General features: G+C 40.4%; 1 protein-coding gene across 1 annotated transcript in view; it reads right to left on the bottom strand.

Annotated features, from left to right (window-relative positions):
- Nucleotides 1-18,199, bottom strand: part of LOC129830522 (adhesion G protein-coupled receptor B2-like) — a 564,124-nt gene that overhangs the window by 512,979 nt on the left and 32,946 nt on the right. The window lies entirely within an intron of this gene.

The following is an 18,199-nucleotide window of genomic DNA, read 5'->3' as shown; positions in this document are numbered from 1 at the left end:
AGTGAAATGTAAAATAGATTTAAAAAAAAAGTGGTATGTAAAATGGATAAAAAGAGGGATGTAATATAGATTAAAAGAAGGACATAAAATATATAAAAATATGGATTTAAGATGGATGAAAAGGGGGATTAAAGATGAATAGAAAAAGGTGGATTAAATATGGATAAAAACATGGATTAACGATGGCAGAAAATAGGGATGCAAGATGGATGAATAGAGGGATGTAAATTGGATATAAATATGTATGTAAAATAGATGTAAAATGGATAAAAAAAATGTATTAAAGATTCATTCAACTAGGTATGTAATATGGAAGTGGGATGTGAGACTGATAAAAAAGGTCTGTAAAATGTATAAAATGAGGGATGTAAAATAACAATTAAAGATGTATTAAAAAGAGGGTTTACAGATGGATAAAATGGGGGTGCAACATGGATAAAAAGAGGGATTCAAGTTTGATAAAAATATTGATTAAAGATGGATAAAAAGAGGGATTAAAGATGGACGCAAAGGGGATGTGAAATTGATAAAAAGACGGATGTAAAATGAATAAAAAGATGGATTAAAGATGGAGAAATAGACATTAAATGTATACAAATCTGAATTAACAATAGATAAAACAAGATATGAAAATTGTCAAAAAGGTGGATTAAAGATTGATAAAAGAAGAATGTCATGTGGATAAAAGATGGAATAACAACAGATAAAAAGATGGATTAAAGATGGACAAATAGAGGGATGTAAAATGGATATAAATAGGAAAGTAAAATGGGTTAAAAGCGTGATGTAAAATGGATAAAAAGACAGATTAAAGATGCATCCAACTACAGTTGAAGTCGGAAGTTTACATACACTTAGGTTGGAGTCATTGAAACACATTTTTCAACCACTCCACAAATGTCTTGTTAACAAACTATAGTTTTGGCAAGTCGGTTAAGGACATCTACTTTGTGCATGACACAAGTCATTTTTCCAACAATTGTTTACAGACATAAATTCACTTAAAATGCACTGTATCACAATTCCAGTGGGTCAGAAGTTTACATACACAAAGTTGACTGTGCCTTTAAACAGATTGAAAAATTCCAGAAAATTAGGCAATGGCTTTAGAAGCTTCTAATAGGCTAATTTACAGAATTAGAGTCATTTGATGGTGTATTTGAAGGCCTACCTTCAAACTCAGTACCTCTTTGCTTGACATCATGGGAAAATCAAAAGAAATCAGCCAAGACCTCAGAAAAAAAATGTAGACCTCCACAAGTCTTGTTCATCCTTGGGAGCAATTTCCAAACGCCTGAAGGTACCACGTTCATCTGTACAAACAACAGTACGCAAGTATAAACACCATGGGACCACGCAGCCGTCAAACCGCTCAGGAAGGAGACGCATTCTGTCTCCTAGAGATGAATGTACTTTGGTGCAAAAAGTGCAAATTAATCTCAGATCAACAGCAAAGGACCTTGTGAAGATGCTGGAGGAAACATTTACAAATAGATGTATTAAATATGAACAAAATAACAATTAAAGACGTATTAAAAAGAGGGATTAAATATGGATAAAAAGGCGGTGCAACGTGGATAAAAAGAGGGGTTAAAGATGTATACAAAGAGGGATGAAAAAATGTATCAAATGAGGGATGTTAAATTTATAAAAAAGAGGTGTGTAAAATGTATAAAAAGAGGGATGTAAAATTGATTAAAAGGATAAAAAAGATGATTAAATATGGATACAAAACTGGATTAATGATGGTTAAAATGAGGGATGTTAGATAGATAAAAAGCTTTGTGTAATGAATAGAATGTGACAGGTATGGATTCTGTAAGAAATTTGAGGGATAAACAGAGCCTTGCAATACATGTCATCTGAAATGATGCAAAACTGAGACACGAAGACACGCACAACCCAATAGAGACACAAGTCCAAAATGAATCTGTACTATAAACAAAACTCTGGATCATCTAACCACCCCCATAGAGTCTGATCCATGTATTGAGACCAGAGAAGACCATTGATTGAGACCAGAGTAGACCATTGACTGACTGAGTCTGCTCTGACAGAGTTAGACGATAGGCTGCATGTCACTCTTCCAATTACCACAGAAGTGAGTCATGATAGAACATCAGCAAAGTAACTTTGAAACATCAAAAACCTGACAGCTGCATTATGAATCTTCTACACAACACAGCTATTAAACAACAATGTCTGTTGTCACATAGTCATTGAAGGGGAAACGGGACATCCATCACTCGCGCAGGCGCACGTATGCACGCACACACACACAAATTAATCAATCTGACACGCTATACAAAAAGCTATTTGTAATAGTTGCCCCCTAGTCTCCCTCTCATCTTCAAAGTCTATTTCTCCTGTAGAGGAATGAAGCTACTTTCAGATACTAGAACACATCAATACCTATATTCTTTGAAAATGGCACACGCCCAATTTTTCCAATAGCTCTTAGTCGGCCACCAGGGGCAAACCATGCAAATGAGAAGATTAGATTAGCAAATAGAGAAAGAGGGTGTGTGTGTGTGTGTGTGTGTGTGTGTGTGTGTGTGTGTGTGTGTGTGTGTGTGTGTGTGTGTGTGTGTGTGTGTGTGTGTGTGTGTGTGTGTGTGTGTGTGTGTGTGTGTGTGTGTGTGTGTGTGTGTGTTTCTGCATGTGTGTGTATGCATTGTAGGTGATTGTGCACACTGTAGGCGTGTGTGTTAGTATGTGTTTCTGAATTTGCGTGTGTGTGAACATTGTGGTGTGTGTGTGTCTGATTTAAAAGCCTTCCAATATCATCTAAAAAGTGAAAACAGTGAGCCATTAAAGAATCAATACCTGGGGTTACCCAGATTGTTCAAGCGCCTGCTGCAAGTCTATTTTATCATAGATTGATCTGCTACTCTGCGTCTGGCTATCTGTTTCTGTAAAATAGCAGGGGGATAGGAACATGAATGATCGAGTCTAAAACACAGCTCTAATTCCCTTTGTAGATTGGAGCGGTGTGACCTGACAGTAAAGCTAAGGGATTGACGAAATGACATCAGTATCAATAACATTCAGTTACAATATGACAGTAAAATCATTATTGTGAAAAATGCACACAATCATAAACACATACACACACACAAACACACACACAAATATACACACACAAATACACACACACACCTTATGTCAGCTGGTATATCAATACCCTTCAGCCATAGCATATGGCTGCGATAGCAGTGACGTCTTATTCACACAGTGTTTTACTGGCCCCTAAACCAGGTGAAATAGTACATTTATAAGGCCCATAATTCAATATCCAGATGTTGAGACAGCTCAAGGAAAGACGTAAACCGAACGCACGAGTCAACGCTCTAGATGAGTCCCCGTCTTTAGGTGAATAGGCAACGTCATGGAAACTTAGTGAATCTTCCATGTATTCCACTATTATGTTGTGCTGTCATATGTATTCACTCTCTGTTGTTCCGTCTCGTTTGGTCTCCCTCTCTCTCGACCCTGCTTTCTTTCTCCCGCTCTACACCTCTCTACATCTGCCTCTGTCTCCCGCTCTCGCGTTCTCCTTCTCCTTCTCCCTCTCTCCAATGTGTATCCAATTTCTGGCGTCAAATAACTTTATTCCGCACGGCTGAGCCGAGATGATATCCCTTCGTGACAGATCACAAATTTGTCTTCCAGAATTAATTTCCATAAAGGAATACATACATGTTTTAATGAGTTTTATTGCATATTGATTGCAAATTGATACCAATTGGTAGAGGTCTTGCATGCATTATTCATATTACTAAGGTATTTTATGACATCCTCATCCACCACAAGTCCTTTGTGACAGGAGCTGTCTTAATGTTCTGTTTGCCAGTGTCTAAGCGAGTTAGCCTAGCCCCCGGATATCTACCCATCTAAATTGATGTGCGGGCCTTGGGATGTGTTCAGGCATGTTAACCTATAATGGATAACGGCAGCTGAGATGCTACTATCGGAGCTAAGGCTACGTACCGCAGTTTAAATTGGCAAGACCGTTGAGGAATGACAATTAGACTAGCGCTGATGGTTTTGTGCTGTAGCTGTGTGTAGATTCATCTATATTGAGACAACTCAGGTGGCCGCCGACAGCAAAGTGTAAAATATTTAATAATACCGAGCTATGAAAAGTGGATGAATTAAATATTTATTGTGGAAAGCTTTTTATTCATTTTTATTTGATATAATAAATAAAATAATGTCATATGTTGACATCAAGTATTTTACATACAAAAACTCTAAGCTCTAATGCTTATCTCCAGCAAGTCAATGTACGCTAATAAGGAGATGGCCAGTCATCTTCACGAATTGTTGCTACAGACAATATAAGGGAACGTCCCAAATGGGAACTTATTTTTCCCGATGGGCCCTGGTCAAAAGTAGTGCACTGTATAGGGAATAGGGTGCCATTTGGGATCTATTCTAAAAACTCAGCCAGGGTAATGTGACTGTTGGTTTAGCATACTCTTGGCCTGAGGCAGAACAACCCTCCTGGAAGAGGGGGATTAGTTGGAGGAGATTAGAGGCAGATCCCTCGCTTCAGGGGCTAATCAAACATGTACCCTCTCATCTCTCCTTTCTTGCTCTCCATCTCTCCATCTCGGCATCACCTCTTTTTATTCAATCAGGACAGAAAGTAGCTGACATTGACACAGAGCATCTGAAGATTGCACTTGTCAATGTAAATTAAATTGGGTGCTAGCTGTTAGCTGGTGGCTTAGCCTGTTTCTAAAATATCTAGTTCTACCAACAATAGTCCCAAGGATATAAGGCAAAAGGTTTAACAGAAAACACTGACGGATAATGGATGTCAGTTAAGACACTTTTTTATCAAACTGTATCAGCTTAAACAGTCAGTCAAAAACCCAGGCTACTTCCATTCCAAGTAAACCCACCTAGCTTCTACCCCCTCATCACTTGTGCAGATCATACTGGAACAGTGTAAGCATTCCTCTCGGATCTACACAAGCGCTTGAGGGCCTAGAGATTGATTTGAGATTGTCTCATAAGCCTTTAACACCAAAGCCAACCTTTCACACATTGTTGATCAAAAGCTTCATTGATGGGGTCGTCCAATGATGCATCTGCTGAACGTGGTCAGCATCATTGGACGAGAATGGCACTGTCATAATGGCCTTGCTGGCCATTGAACCTGGCCATATGTAATGGGATCCTAAATGGACCATGTATCCTGCAGATAGCTCCAGCTAGATGGCCATGGCAATTATACACTCATATTGGACACAGTACATTAGAGAGAGGGAGTGGTAGAGATGTGTGGCATGTGTTTCGCAGGGCTAAGTGCACATGTGAATTACAGTGGAAATGGCTAACATTTAGTACGCTTGGTGTAAAGACAATTATTTGGACAAGATCATGTGAAGGTCTCTATTCATTGGTCCTAAAGAGGTACTATTGCAGGCTATATGATGGATGCACTACTTTTGACCAGGGTCCATATAACTCCGGTCAAAATGAATGCACTTTATAGGGAATAGGGTGCCATTTGGACACAATGTGGGTCTAAATAGAGACGATGAAAAGAGAGTTGCATGGTGCTCATTCAGAGTTATTCACGCCCATTACTATATCTGCATACACAAGCATATCTGTTCACAGAAGACTGGCACATGTAATTCCATGGTAGAGGTGGAGAGAAATGTTAGAACAATATGGTGCTCACATATCGGGGAGAATATACAGGTTGGCTCAAGGAAGACCTGTGTCTTTCCACCATGGAATTACATTTGCGATTTCACCATTGGAATCACTCTGTGTGCAGAATTATTCTTTAACATGATTTTTGAATGACTACCTCATCTCTGTACCCCACACATACAATTATCTGTAAGGTACGTCAGTCGGGCACTGAATTTCATACCCAGATTCAACCACAAAGACGAATAAGGTTTCCCAAAGCCTGGCAAAGAAGGGCACCTACTGGTAAATGGTTTAGCAGATTTTATCTCAGCCTCAAGCTGTCCCTTTATCCTGCGCACAAAAAAAATGTAGAACCATGATGATTTAAGTATGGAAATGGCTCCCTCAGTCACCTCCTTACCAAACCAAATATATTTTGGGAATAAGGTGTTATTACAGCTGTGATATCAAAGCTCTCTCTCTCTCTGTTCTAAATGAATGGTGGGAGTGACAGAGCTAAAACAAGCTTCAGTCACTAAAACCGTCACTAATGCTAATTCCGTTGGTGCTCGTAATAACATTAATCTTTAATAATGACACAGAGAAGTGGGCCGACAGCTCCCCGCCCCTCAACCCACCCTCAACCCAGACACAAATCCTTTCTTCACTGATAGCTGCGCTGAGAAATCCGGTTAATTTAGGGATGGAAGAAAGGAGAGGGTGAAAGGAGGAGTGTGACAGGCACTAGTGGTGATTCACTGAGCTGACGGCTGGTTAGACCGAGAGAGCTGTTTTTGGTGTGTGTCTGTGTGTGTGTGTGTGTGTGTGTGTGTGTGTGTGTGTGTGCGTGTGTGTGTGTTAGAGCACACACTCTCTACAAGGAGCAATGTTCCTCTATGCCTGTGATAATGAAAACATGAGAGTCAAAATGACATAAAAACAGCATGAATGTGTCAGGCCAAACCCGCAATTAGAGTCCTATTCACCTAATGCAAGACGCGTGTGTGTCTGTGTGTGAGTGTGTGTGTTTCCAAACTCCACTCCAGTAATTGAGACAGGAGGATTAGCCAGAGGTTATACGTCTCTTGTAGGAGTACAGCTCTTTTTAGCTAAAGATCTAACAGAGGCATAACTATAGAGGATTCAGACATAATGTTCTTCCCACAAGTTGGATGTTCTTCTTGTTCTCTTCTGTTACAATGATGTCTACACATGCCCCTGGTAATAGCGACAAGCACTTCAAGCGCATTTAAATCATCTGTATTTAGCTCACTCCCTCTCTTTTACACACACACACACACACACACACACACACGCACGCACGCACGCACGCACGCACGCACGCACGCACGCACGCACACACACACACACACACACACACACACACACACACACACACACACACACACACACACACACACACACACACACACACACACACACACACACACACACACACACACATACATAATCACAGTGGCAGCTTCAATGAGAAGGATCTGACTTTCAACAAGATCTCATAGTTTCCCTTTGAAATTCAACGCATTATGAATGAATGTCTATTTTTGACACATTTATTTTGTGTGGTTAGAGGGTTAATTCCTCATGGTTAGAGGGTTAATTCCTCATGGTTAGAGGGTTAATTCCTCATGGTTAGAGGGTTAATTCCTCATGGTTACATGGTTAATTCCTCATGGTTACATGGTTAATTCCTCATGGTTACAGGGTTAATTCCTCATGGTTACAGGGTTAATTCCTCATGGTTACAGGGTTAATTCCTCATGGTTACATGGTTAATTCCTCATGGTTACAGGGTTAATTCCTCATGGTTACAGGGTTAATTCCTCATGGTTACATGGTTAATTCCACATGGTTACAGGGTTAATTTCTCATGGTTACAGGGTTAATTCCTCATGGTTACAGGGTTAATTCCTCATGGTTACAGGGTCAATTCCATATGGATACAGGGTTAATTCCTCATGGTTACAGGGTTAATTCCACATGGTTACAGGGTTAATTCCACATGGTTACAGGGTTAATTCCTCATGGTTACAAGGTTAATTCCTCATGGTTACATGGTTAATTCCATGTGGTTACATGGTTAATTCCTCATGGTTACATGGTTAATTCCACGTGGTTACAGGGTTAATTCCTCATGGTTACAGGGTTAATTCTACATGGTTACATGGTTAATTCCTCATGGTTACAGGGTCAATTCCTCATGGTTACAGGGTCAATTCCTCATGGTTACATGGTTAATTCCACATGGTTACAGGGTTAATTCCTCATGGTTACAGGGTTAATTCCTCATGGTTACAGGGTTAATTCCTCATGGTTACAGGGTCAATTCCACATGGATACAGGATTAATTCCTCATGGTTACAGGGTTAATTCCTCATGGTTACAGGGTTAATTCCTCATGGTTACATGGTTAATTCCACATGGTTACATGGTTAATTCCTCATGGTCACAGGGTTAATTCCTCATGGTTACAGGGTTAATTCCTCATGGTTACAGGGTTAATTCCTCATGGTTACATGGTTAATTCCTCATGGTTACAGGGTTAATTCCTCATGGTTACAGGGTTAATTCCTCATGGTTACATGGTTAATTCCACATGGTTACAGGGTTAATTTCTCATGGTTACAGGGTTAATTCCTCATGGTTACAGGGTTAATTCCTCATGGTTACAGGGTCAATTCCACATGGATACAGGATTAATTCCTCATGGTTACAGGGTTAATTCCTCATGGTTACAGGGTTAATTCCTCATGGTTACATGGTTAATTCCACATGGTTACAGGGTTAATTCCACATGGTTACAGGGTTAATTCCTCATGGTTACAAGGTTAATTCCTCATGGTTACATGGTTAATTCCATGTGGTTACATGGTTAATTCCTCATGGTTACATGGTTAATTCCAAGTGGTTACAGGGTTAATTCCTCATGGTTACAGGGTTAATTCTACATGGTTACATGGTTAATTCCTCATGGTTACAGGGTCAATTCCTCATGGTTACAGGGTCAATTCCTCATGGTTACATGGTTAATTCCACATGGTTACAGGGTTAATTCCTCATGGTTACAGGGTTAATTCCTCATGGTTACAGGGTTAATTCCTCATGGTTACAGGGTCAATTCCACATGGATACAGGATTAATTCCTCATGGTTACAGGGTTAATTCCTCATGGTTACAGGGTTAATTCCTCATGGTTACATGGTTAATTCCACATGGTTACAGGGTTAATTCCACATGGTTACAGGGTTAATTCCTCATGGTTACAAGGTTAATTCCATGTGGTTACATGGTTAATTCCTCATGGTTACATGGTTAATTCCACGTGGTTACAGGGTTAATTCCTCTTGGTTACAGGGTTAATTCCTCATGGTTACAGGGTTAATTCTACATGGTTACATGGTTAATTCCTCATGGTTACAGGGTTAATTCCTCATGGTTACAGGGCTAATTCCTCATGGTTACAGGGTTAATTCCTCATGGTTACAGGGTCAATTCCACATGGTTACAGGATTAATTCCTCGTGGTTACAGGGTTAATTCCTCATGGTTACGCGGTTAATTCCTCATGGTTACATGGTTAATTCCACATGGTTACAGGGTTAATTCCTCATGGTTACAGGGTTAATTCCGTGTGGTTACAGGGTTAATTCCTCATGGTTACAGGGTTAATTCCACGTGGTTACAGGGTTAAAACAGAAACAACTCAAAGTTTAACAGTTTAGGTATTAATTCTAACTGGTTAAGGTTAGGGCTATGGTTTGGGGAAGGCAAAAACAAGAAATAAATACAACTATGTGCTATTACAATCAAGTATTATCAAGTAATCTGGCAGCTTACTAGATCATTGTGACTGGCGGTGAAGCAGTGGTTTAAGCAACGCGCTCCGTGCAATTGTTTATACTGTTATTGTGCGTGTCGATGTGGTGGAAGACGCAAGAAGACACTTACGTAGACACACCCACACACACACACACACACACACACACACACACACACACACACACACACACACACACACACAGTTTGAAAAGGTCCCCAGAACATCGATACATTCAAACATCTAAAATCAGCATCTATTTCTAGTGATCTGGTTGTTTTCACCTGTCTGGTTGTTTTTCACCTGTCTGGTTGTTTTCATCTGTTTGGTTGTTTTCACCTGTCTGGTTGTTTTCACCTGTCTGGTTGTTTTCACCTGTCTGGTTGTTTTCACCTGTTTGGTTGTTTTCACCTGTCTGGTTGTTTTCACCTGTTTGGTTGTTTTCACCTGTTTGGTTGTTTTCATCTGTTTGGTTGTTTTCACCTGTTTGGTTATTTTCACCTGTTTGGTTGTTTTCATTTCATCTGTTTGGTTGTTTTCACCTGTCTGGTTGTTTTCACCTGTTTGGTTGTTTTCATCTGTCTGGTTGTTTTCACCTGTCTGGTTGTTTTCACCTGTTTGGTTGTTTTCATCTGTTTGGTTGTTTTCACCTGTTTGGTTGTTTTCACCTTTTTGGTTGTTTTCATTTCATCTGTTTGGTTGTTTTCACCTTTTTGGTTGTTTTCATTTCATCTGTTTGGTTGTTTTCACCTGTTTGGTTGTTTTCACCTGTTTGGTTGTTTTCACCTGTTTGGTTGTTTTCATTTCATCTGTTTGGTTGTTTTCACCTGTTTGGTTGTTTTCACCTGTTTGGTTGTTTTCACCTGTTTGGTTGTTTTCACCTGTCTGGTTGTTTTCACCTGTTTGGTTGTTTTCATTTCATCTGTTTGGTTGTTTTCACCTGTCTGGTTGTTTTCACCTGTCTGGTTGTTTTCACCTGTCTGGTTGTTTTCACCTGTTTGGTTGTTTTCATCTGTTTGGTTGTTTTCACCTGTTTGGTTGTTTTCACCTGTTTGGTTGTTTTCACCTGTTTGGTTGTTTTCACCTGTTTGGTTGTTTTCACCTGTCTGGTTGTTTTCACCTGTTTGGTTGTTTTCATTTCATCTGTTTGGTTGTTTTCACCTGTTTGGTTGTTTTCATCTGTTTGGTTGTTTTCACCTGTTTGGTTGTTTTCACCTGTTTGGTTGTTTTCATTTCATCTGTTTGGTTGTTTTCACCTGTTTGGTTGTTTTCACCTGTTTGGTTGTTTTCATTTCATCTGTTTGGTTGTTTTCACCTGTCTGGTTGTTTTCACCTGTTTGGTTGTTTTCATCTGTTTGGTTGTTTTCATTTCATCTGTTTGGTTGTTTTCATCTGTTTGGTTGTTTTCACCTGTCTGGTTGTTTTCACCTGTTTGGTTGTTTTCACCTGTCTGGTTGTTTTCATTTCATCTGTTTGGTTGTTTTCATCTGTTTGGTTGTTTTCATTTCACCTGTTTGGTCGTTTTCATTTCACCTGTTTGGTTGTTTTCACCTGTTTGGTTGTTTTCACCTGTCTGGTTGTTTTCACCTGTCTGGTTGTTTTCACCTGTTTGGTTGTTTTCATCTGTTTGGTTGTTTTCACCTGTCTGGTTGTTTTCACCTGTTTGGTTGTTTTCACCTGTTTGGTTGTTTTCACCTGTTTGGTTGTTTTCATTTCATCTGTTTGGTTGTTTTCATCTGTTTGGTTGTTTTCACCTGTTTGGTTGTTTTCACCTGTTTGGTTGTTTTCATCTGTTTGGTTGTTTTCATCTGTTTGGTTGTTTTCATTTCATCTGTTTGGTTGTTTTCATCTGTTTGGTTGTTTTCATCTGTTTGGTTGTTTTCATCTGTTTGGTTGTTTTCACCTGTTTGGTTGTTTTCACCTGTTTGGTTGTTTTCATCTGTTTGGTTGTTTTCACCTGTTTGGTTGTTTTCACCTGTTTGGTTGTTTTCACCTGTTTGGTTGTTTTCACCTGTTTGTTTGTTTTCACCTGTCTGGTTGTTTTCACCTGTCTGGTTGTTTTCACCTGTCTGGTTGTTTTCACCTGTTTGGTTGTTTTCACCTGTTTGGTTGTTTTCACCTGTCTGGTTGTTTTCACCTGTTTGGTTGTTTTCACCTGTCTGGTTGTTTTCATCTGTCTGGTTCTCACACCAATCAATCAGGGGGTTAAATGGTAGGCTGAACACAGTGTGTGTGTGTGTGTGTGTGTGTGTGTGTGTGTGTGTGTGTGTGTGTGTGTGTGTGTGTGTGTGTGTGTGTGTGTGTGTGTGTGTGTGTGTGTGTGTCTTCTTGCCTCTTCCACCACATACATTTAAGCTGTTTTTACAGGGCCGAAGCCCACATTAACACCCATTATTACCAAGTTGCGTGTTCCTCATGTCTACATTGGCATGTTTAGAATGATGATGAACACAGCGAAAACCAACTGCACTACCGTTAACCCTAGTTAAACCCTACAAGCCAACACATTGGTGTAGTTTTCTGGCTCGAATGACAACGGTATTACTCAGTGCTGTGCACACAAATAAACACACACACACAAAATGTGACTTTAACATCAACAATGCAGGTCTCTGGAAGAGAGTGATTGAAGTGTTAGCTGCAGGAATCTCACCTTGCAACCAATTAATTTAAGTTTTTCTAGACATCTGCCAAAAAAAAAACAAGCCATATTTCAGATTGAATAGCAGGCCACCATGCCAAAGTGATTTGTTTGAGGAGTGTCCACGTTTATGGTAGTTATAAAGTATTGAAGTCAGCTATAGAAGGATCTGAGACCCGTCACGAAATTGACACTTAGTCGGACAGAGCTTTACCTGAGTAAGATGAAGGTGTCACTACACACTGATCTAAGGTAATCTTCGATCAGTGTGTAGTGTTGTACCCACTGTGACTATTAAAACCTACCCCAAGCAGAAACCGTGGATAGATGGGAGCATTCGCGCAAAACTGAAAGCGTGAACCACCGCATTTAACCAGGGCAAGAATACTGGGAATATGGAAGAATACAAACAGTGTAGTTATTCCCTCCGCAAAGTAATCAAGCAGGCTTAACATCGGTATAGGAACAACGTTGAGTCTCAGTTCAACGGCTCAGACATGAGACGTATGTGGTAAGGTCTACAGACAATCACTGAATATAAAAAGAAAATCAGCCAATCGCGGACACCGACGTCTTGTTTCTGGACAGGCTGAACACCTTCTTCACTCCCTTTGAGGATAATACAGTGTCACCGAGGCAGCCCACTCCCAAGGACTGTGGGCTCTCCTTCTCCGTGGGCGACGTGAGTAAGACATTTAAGTGTGTTAACCCTCGCAAGGCTGCTGGCCCAGATGGTATCCCTAGGCGCGTCCTCAGAGCATGCGCAGACCAGCTGGCTGGTGTGTTCACAGATATATTCAATCTTTCCCTATCCCCAGTTTGTTGTCCCCACATGTTTCAAGATGGCCACCATTGTTCCTGTACCAAAGAAAGCTAAGGTAACTGAGCTAAATGACTATCGCCCTGTAGCACTCACCTCTGTCATTATGAAGTGCTTTGAGAGATTAGTCAAGGATCATATCGCTTCCACCTTACCTGACACCCTAGACGCACTTCAATTTGCTTACTGCCCCAATAGATCCACAGACGATGCAATCGCCACCACACTGCACACTGCTCTGTACGATCTGGACAAGAGGCATACCTATGTAGGAATTATGTTCATTGACTATAGATCAGCATTCAACATCATAATACCCCTCAATCTAATCATTAAGCTCGAGGCCCTGGGCCTAAACCCCGCCCTGTGCAACTGGGTCCTGGACTTCCTGACGGATCGCCCCCAAGTGTCGAAGGTAGGAAACAACACCTAATCTTCGCTAATCATCAACACTGGGGGCCCACAAGGGTGCGTGCTCAGCCCCCTCCTGTACTCCCTGTTCACCCATGACTATGTGGCCGAGCACGCCTCCAACTCAATCATCAAGTTTGCAGATGACACAACATTAGTAGGCTTGATTACCAACAATAACGAGACAGCCTACAGGGAAGAGGTGAGGGCTCTGGGAGTGTGGTTCCAGGAAAATAACCTCCCACTCAACGTCAACAAAACTAAAGAGATGATCATGGACTTCAGGAAACAGCAGAAGGAGCACCCCCCCCCCCCCCCCTATCCACATCAATGGGACCGCAGTGGAGAAGGTGGAAAGCTTCAAGTTCCTTGACGTACACATCACTGACAAACTGAAATGGTCCACCCACACAGACAGTGTGGTGAAGAAGGTGCAACAGCGCTTCTTCAACCTCAGGAGGCTAAAGAAATGTGGCTTAACACCTAAAACCCTCACAAACTTTTACAGATGCACAATTGAGAGCATCCTGTACAGCCCAAAACCGCAAAGCTCTCCAGAGGGTGGTGCAGTCTGCCCAACGCATTACCGGGGTCAAACTTCCCGCCATCCTGGACACCTACAGCACCCGATGCTTTAGGAAGGCCAAAAATATCATCAAGGATATCAACCATCCGAGCCACTGCCGTTCACCCCGCTATCATCCAGAAGGCAAGGTCAGTACAGGTGCATCAAAGCTGGGACTGAGAGACTGAAAAACAGCTTCTATCTCAAGGCCATCAGACTGTTAAACAGCCATCACTAGCACATCAGAGGCGGCTGCCTATAGACATAGATTAGGAATCACTGGCCACTTTTAGAAATGGATCAATACCTACTTTAATAATGTTCCATATCTAGCATTACTCATCTCATATGTACATTCCACACTATTCTACGGTATCTTAGTCACTTTTATTGTGTTTAGATTAGACATAGATTAGGAATCACTGCCCACTTGAAGGAAATGAAACACAAGCCACTTGAATAATGTCTCCGTATCTCGCATAACTCATCTCATATGTGCAAACTGTACTCTAAACTATTCTACTGTATATTAGTCTCTTTAATTGTTAGTAAATATTGCATCACCCATCTCATATGTATATACTGTACTCTATACTATGCCACTGTGTCTCAGTCCAATGCCGCCCTGACATATACAGTTGAAGTCGGAAGTTTACATACACTTAGATTGGAGTCATTAAAACTTGTTTTTCAACCACTCCACACATTTCTTGTTAACAAACTATAGTTTTGGCAAGTCGGTTAGGACATCTACTTTGTGCATGACACAAGTAATTTTTTCAACAATTGTTTACAGACAGATTATTTCACGTATAATTTACTGTATCACAATTCCAGTGGGTCAGAAGTTTACAAACACTAAGTTGACTGTGCCTTTAAACAGCTCGGAAAATTCCAGAAAATTATGTCATGGCTTTAGAAGCTTCTGATAGGCTAATTGACATAATTTGAGTCAATTAGAGGTGTACTTGTGGATGTATTTCAAGGCCTACCTTCAAAATCAGTGCCTCTTTGCTTGACATCATGGGAAAATCTAAAAAATCAGCCAAGACCTCCGAAAACAATTGTAGACCTCTACAAGTCCGGTTCATCCTTGGGAGCAATTTCCAAACACCTGAAGGTACCATGTTCATCTGTACAAACAATAGTATGCAATTATAATTACCATGGGACAACGCAGCCGTCATACCGCTCAGGAAGGAGACGGGTTCTGTCTCCTAGAGATGAACGTACTTTGGTGCGAAAAGTGCAAATCAATCCCAGAACAACAGCAAAGGAACTTGTGAAGATGCTGGAGGAAACAGGTACAAAAATATCTATATCCACAGTCAAAAAGATTCCTATATCGACATAACCTGAAAGGCCGGTCAGCAAGGAAGAAGCCACTGCTCCAAAACCGCCATAAAAAAGACAGACTATGGTTTGCAACTGCACATGGGGACAAAGATCGTACTTTTTAGAGAATCCTCTGGTCCTCTCGTCTGATGAAACAAAAATAGAACTGTTTGGCCATTGAGACCATCGTCATGTTTGGAGGAAAATGGGGACGCTTGCAAGCCGAAGAACACCATCCCAACCGAGCACGGGGTGGCAGCATCATGTTGTTGGGGTGCTTTGCTGCAGGATTGACTGGTGCATTTCACAAAGTAGATGGCATCATGAGGTAGAAAAATGATGTGGATATATTGAAGCAACATCTCAAGACATCAGTCAGGAATCTAAAGCTTGGTCACAAATGGGTCTTCCAAATGGACATTGACCCCAAGCATACTTCCATAGTTGTGGCAAAATGGCTTAAAGACAAGAAAGTCAATGTATTGGAGTGGTCATCACAAAGCCCTGACCTCAATCCTATAGAACATTTGTGGGCAGAACTGAAAAAGTGTGTGTGAGCAAGGAGGCCTACACACCTGACTCAGTTACACCAGCTCTGTCAGGAGGAATGGGACAAAATTCACACAATTAATTGTGGGAGCTTGTGTATGGCTACCCGAAACGTTTGACCCAAGTTAAACAATTTAAAGGCAATGCTACCAAATATTAATTGAGTGTATATAAACTTTATGAAATAAATAAAAGCTGAAATAATTCAGTCTCTCTACTATTATTCTGACATTTCACATTCATAAAATAAAGTGGTAATCCTAACTGATCTAAATCAGGGAATTTTTACTTGGATTAAATGTCAGGAATTGTGAAAAACTGAGTTAAAATGTATTTGGCTAAAGTGTATGTAAACTTCCGACTTCAACTGTATATTCTTAATCTTTTCCTTACTTAGATTTACGTGTATTTTGGATATATGTTGTGAAACTGTTAGATATTACTTGTTAGATATTACTGCACTGTCGGAGCTAGAAGCACAAGCATTTCGCTACACCCGCAATAACATCTGCAAAAAACGTGTATGTGACCTATAACATTTGATTTGATTTGAGCTCCGTTGTGTTTGAGGTTAAGATTTTGGGAGTGTAAACTCATCCAAGACATTTGGCTTCCCCGAATAGGATGAAGTTGGTCCCAGACACTGGGCTGTTGTAATTTGTGTACTTATTCACCAAAAAATTGTTATGTTTAGGAATAGGAGAGCTGATCTGAGATCTGTAACCGAATGCAATATCTACCCATCTTGCACTCTTATGGCAGGACATTGTGACTAGGAAGAACATATTTGGACCTACACCAAAGAAGATATCATGAGGCTATTTTAAAACATCCCTGGAATGATTTAAACCCAAACTTTACTGGCATTAATGAGGCTATTCTACAACATCTCTGGCTTGATCTAAACACAAACTTTACTGGCATTATTAATACCTTAAAAACAACAAAACAATTTCCATCTTTCCACATCTCCTCCTTTGCCTATGCCCTCTCTCACACAGAGCTCTGTTAGTACTTTTTAAATAGGACGTTTTAAGGCTTGCTTTTCGTTTCTGTTCATCAGGAGGATTAATCCCTCTGTTAGCCAACAATGCAGTCTGAAACACACACACGAGCGCACAAATAACGCAGGCCAGTCTGAGTCAGCATTCCCGCTCATTCATAATGCACAGAAGGACACTTTACCAGGCATCGCTCTGTATACATACATACTGTATATAGGATATTAATTAAAGCCTGTTTGCTATAGCAGTTGTGGCAGGTAGCCTAGTGGTTAGAGTGTTGCGCCAGTAATCAAAAGGTTGCTAGTTTGAATCTCTGAGCCGATTAGGTGAAGAATCTGTTGATGTGCCCTATGCATGGTACTTAACCCTAATTACTCCAGGTTCTCTGTCAATAATGTCTAATCATGTGACCCCACTCTCCGAGGATGTCTGACTGGGATATGTAAAAAAACACACTTCAATTTCAAATCACACACTTCTACAAGTGGACAAACGTAAACACCCCATATTTGATCTTTTTTAAAATAATCCTACAGCAAAAGGAAATGTAGATTATAATTAATGGACATTTTCTAAGGGTTGATAAAAGTAGAAATGACAAACCTCAGAAGCTTTTTTAAACCTCAAATCCACTACAAGTTTTACATTTGCTTGCGTTCCAGGAAAGTTAGCCTGCAACAGGGTGATCAAATTAAGATCCTACATTTGATTAGGGATCTCATATTGGTCAGAATTGCGATAATGCTTTGTTCTTTTTCCTCTCGCTATAGACATAATTAGCCAAACCGCTATAGAGCACTAACAAGAATGGTTGGTTTAGATGGTGAAGAGAGCTAGCGCTAACAAGAGTGATTAGTTAGAGACTACAGGTGTAGGATCTTCATTTGATCACCCTATTGAAATGTAAAACTTCTGATGTGTTTGAGGTTCCACTTTGACATTTCAGACTTGATTTTCACTTACAAAAAATATTTTAACCCCTACTCATAAATTATAATCACCATAATAATGCACATTTCCTGTTGCCGCAGGATAAGGTTCCTGCCGTGACAAACTGGCTCAAATTAAGGTCCTACATCTGTAAGAGCTAATGCTAACAAGAGTGGGTCTTTAAAGTTTAGTGGCCATAACAATACACAGCTAATCAAGACCTCCCATTACAGGTTTAATTGTGACCCTAAAACTGTAATAAATGGATGTCCCAGTTGCCCCCTATATTAGTGGTTTATCTGATTGTGTGCCCTTCTCTTGCCTGTATGATATCCATGGCTCTGCATATAGCGGAGGCAGTGTAATTAACTATGTTTGTGTGATGACTAACTTTAGCTCAGTGAGCTAATTGGGCCTTACATTACACAGAGACCCGGGTTAGAGAGACCCAG

Source organism: Salvelinus fontinalis, chromosome 32, assembly GCF_029448725.1.
Source record: "Salvelinus fontinalis isolate EN_2023a chromosome 32, ASM2944872v1, whole genome shotgun sequence".
NCBI classification, from domain to species: domain Eukaryota; kingdom Metazoa; phylum Chordata; class Actinopteri; order Salmoniformes; family Salmonidae; genus Salvelinus; species Salvelinus fontinalis.
Note: the sequence above shows the minus strand (reverse complement) of the source record. Positions and strands in the feature narration are given on the sequence as shown.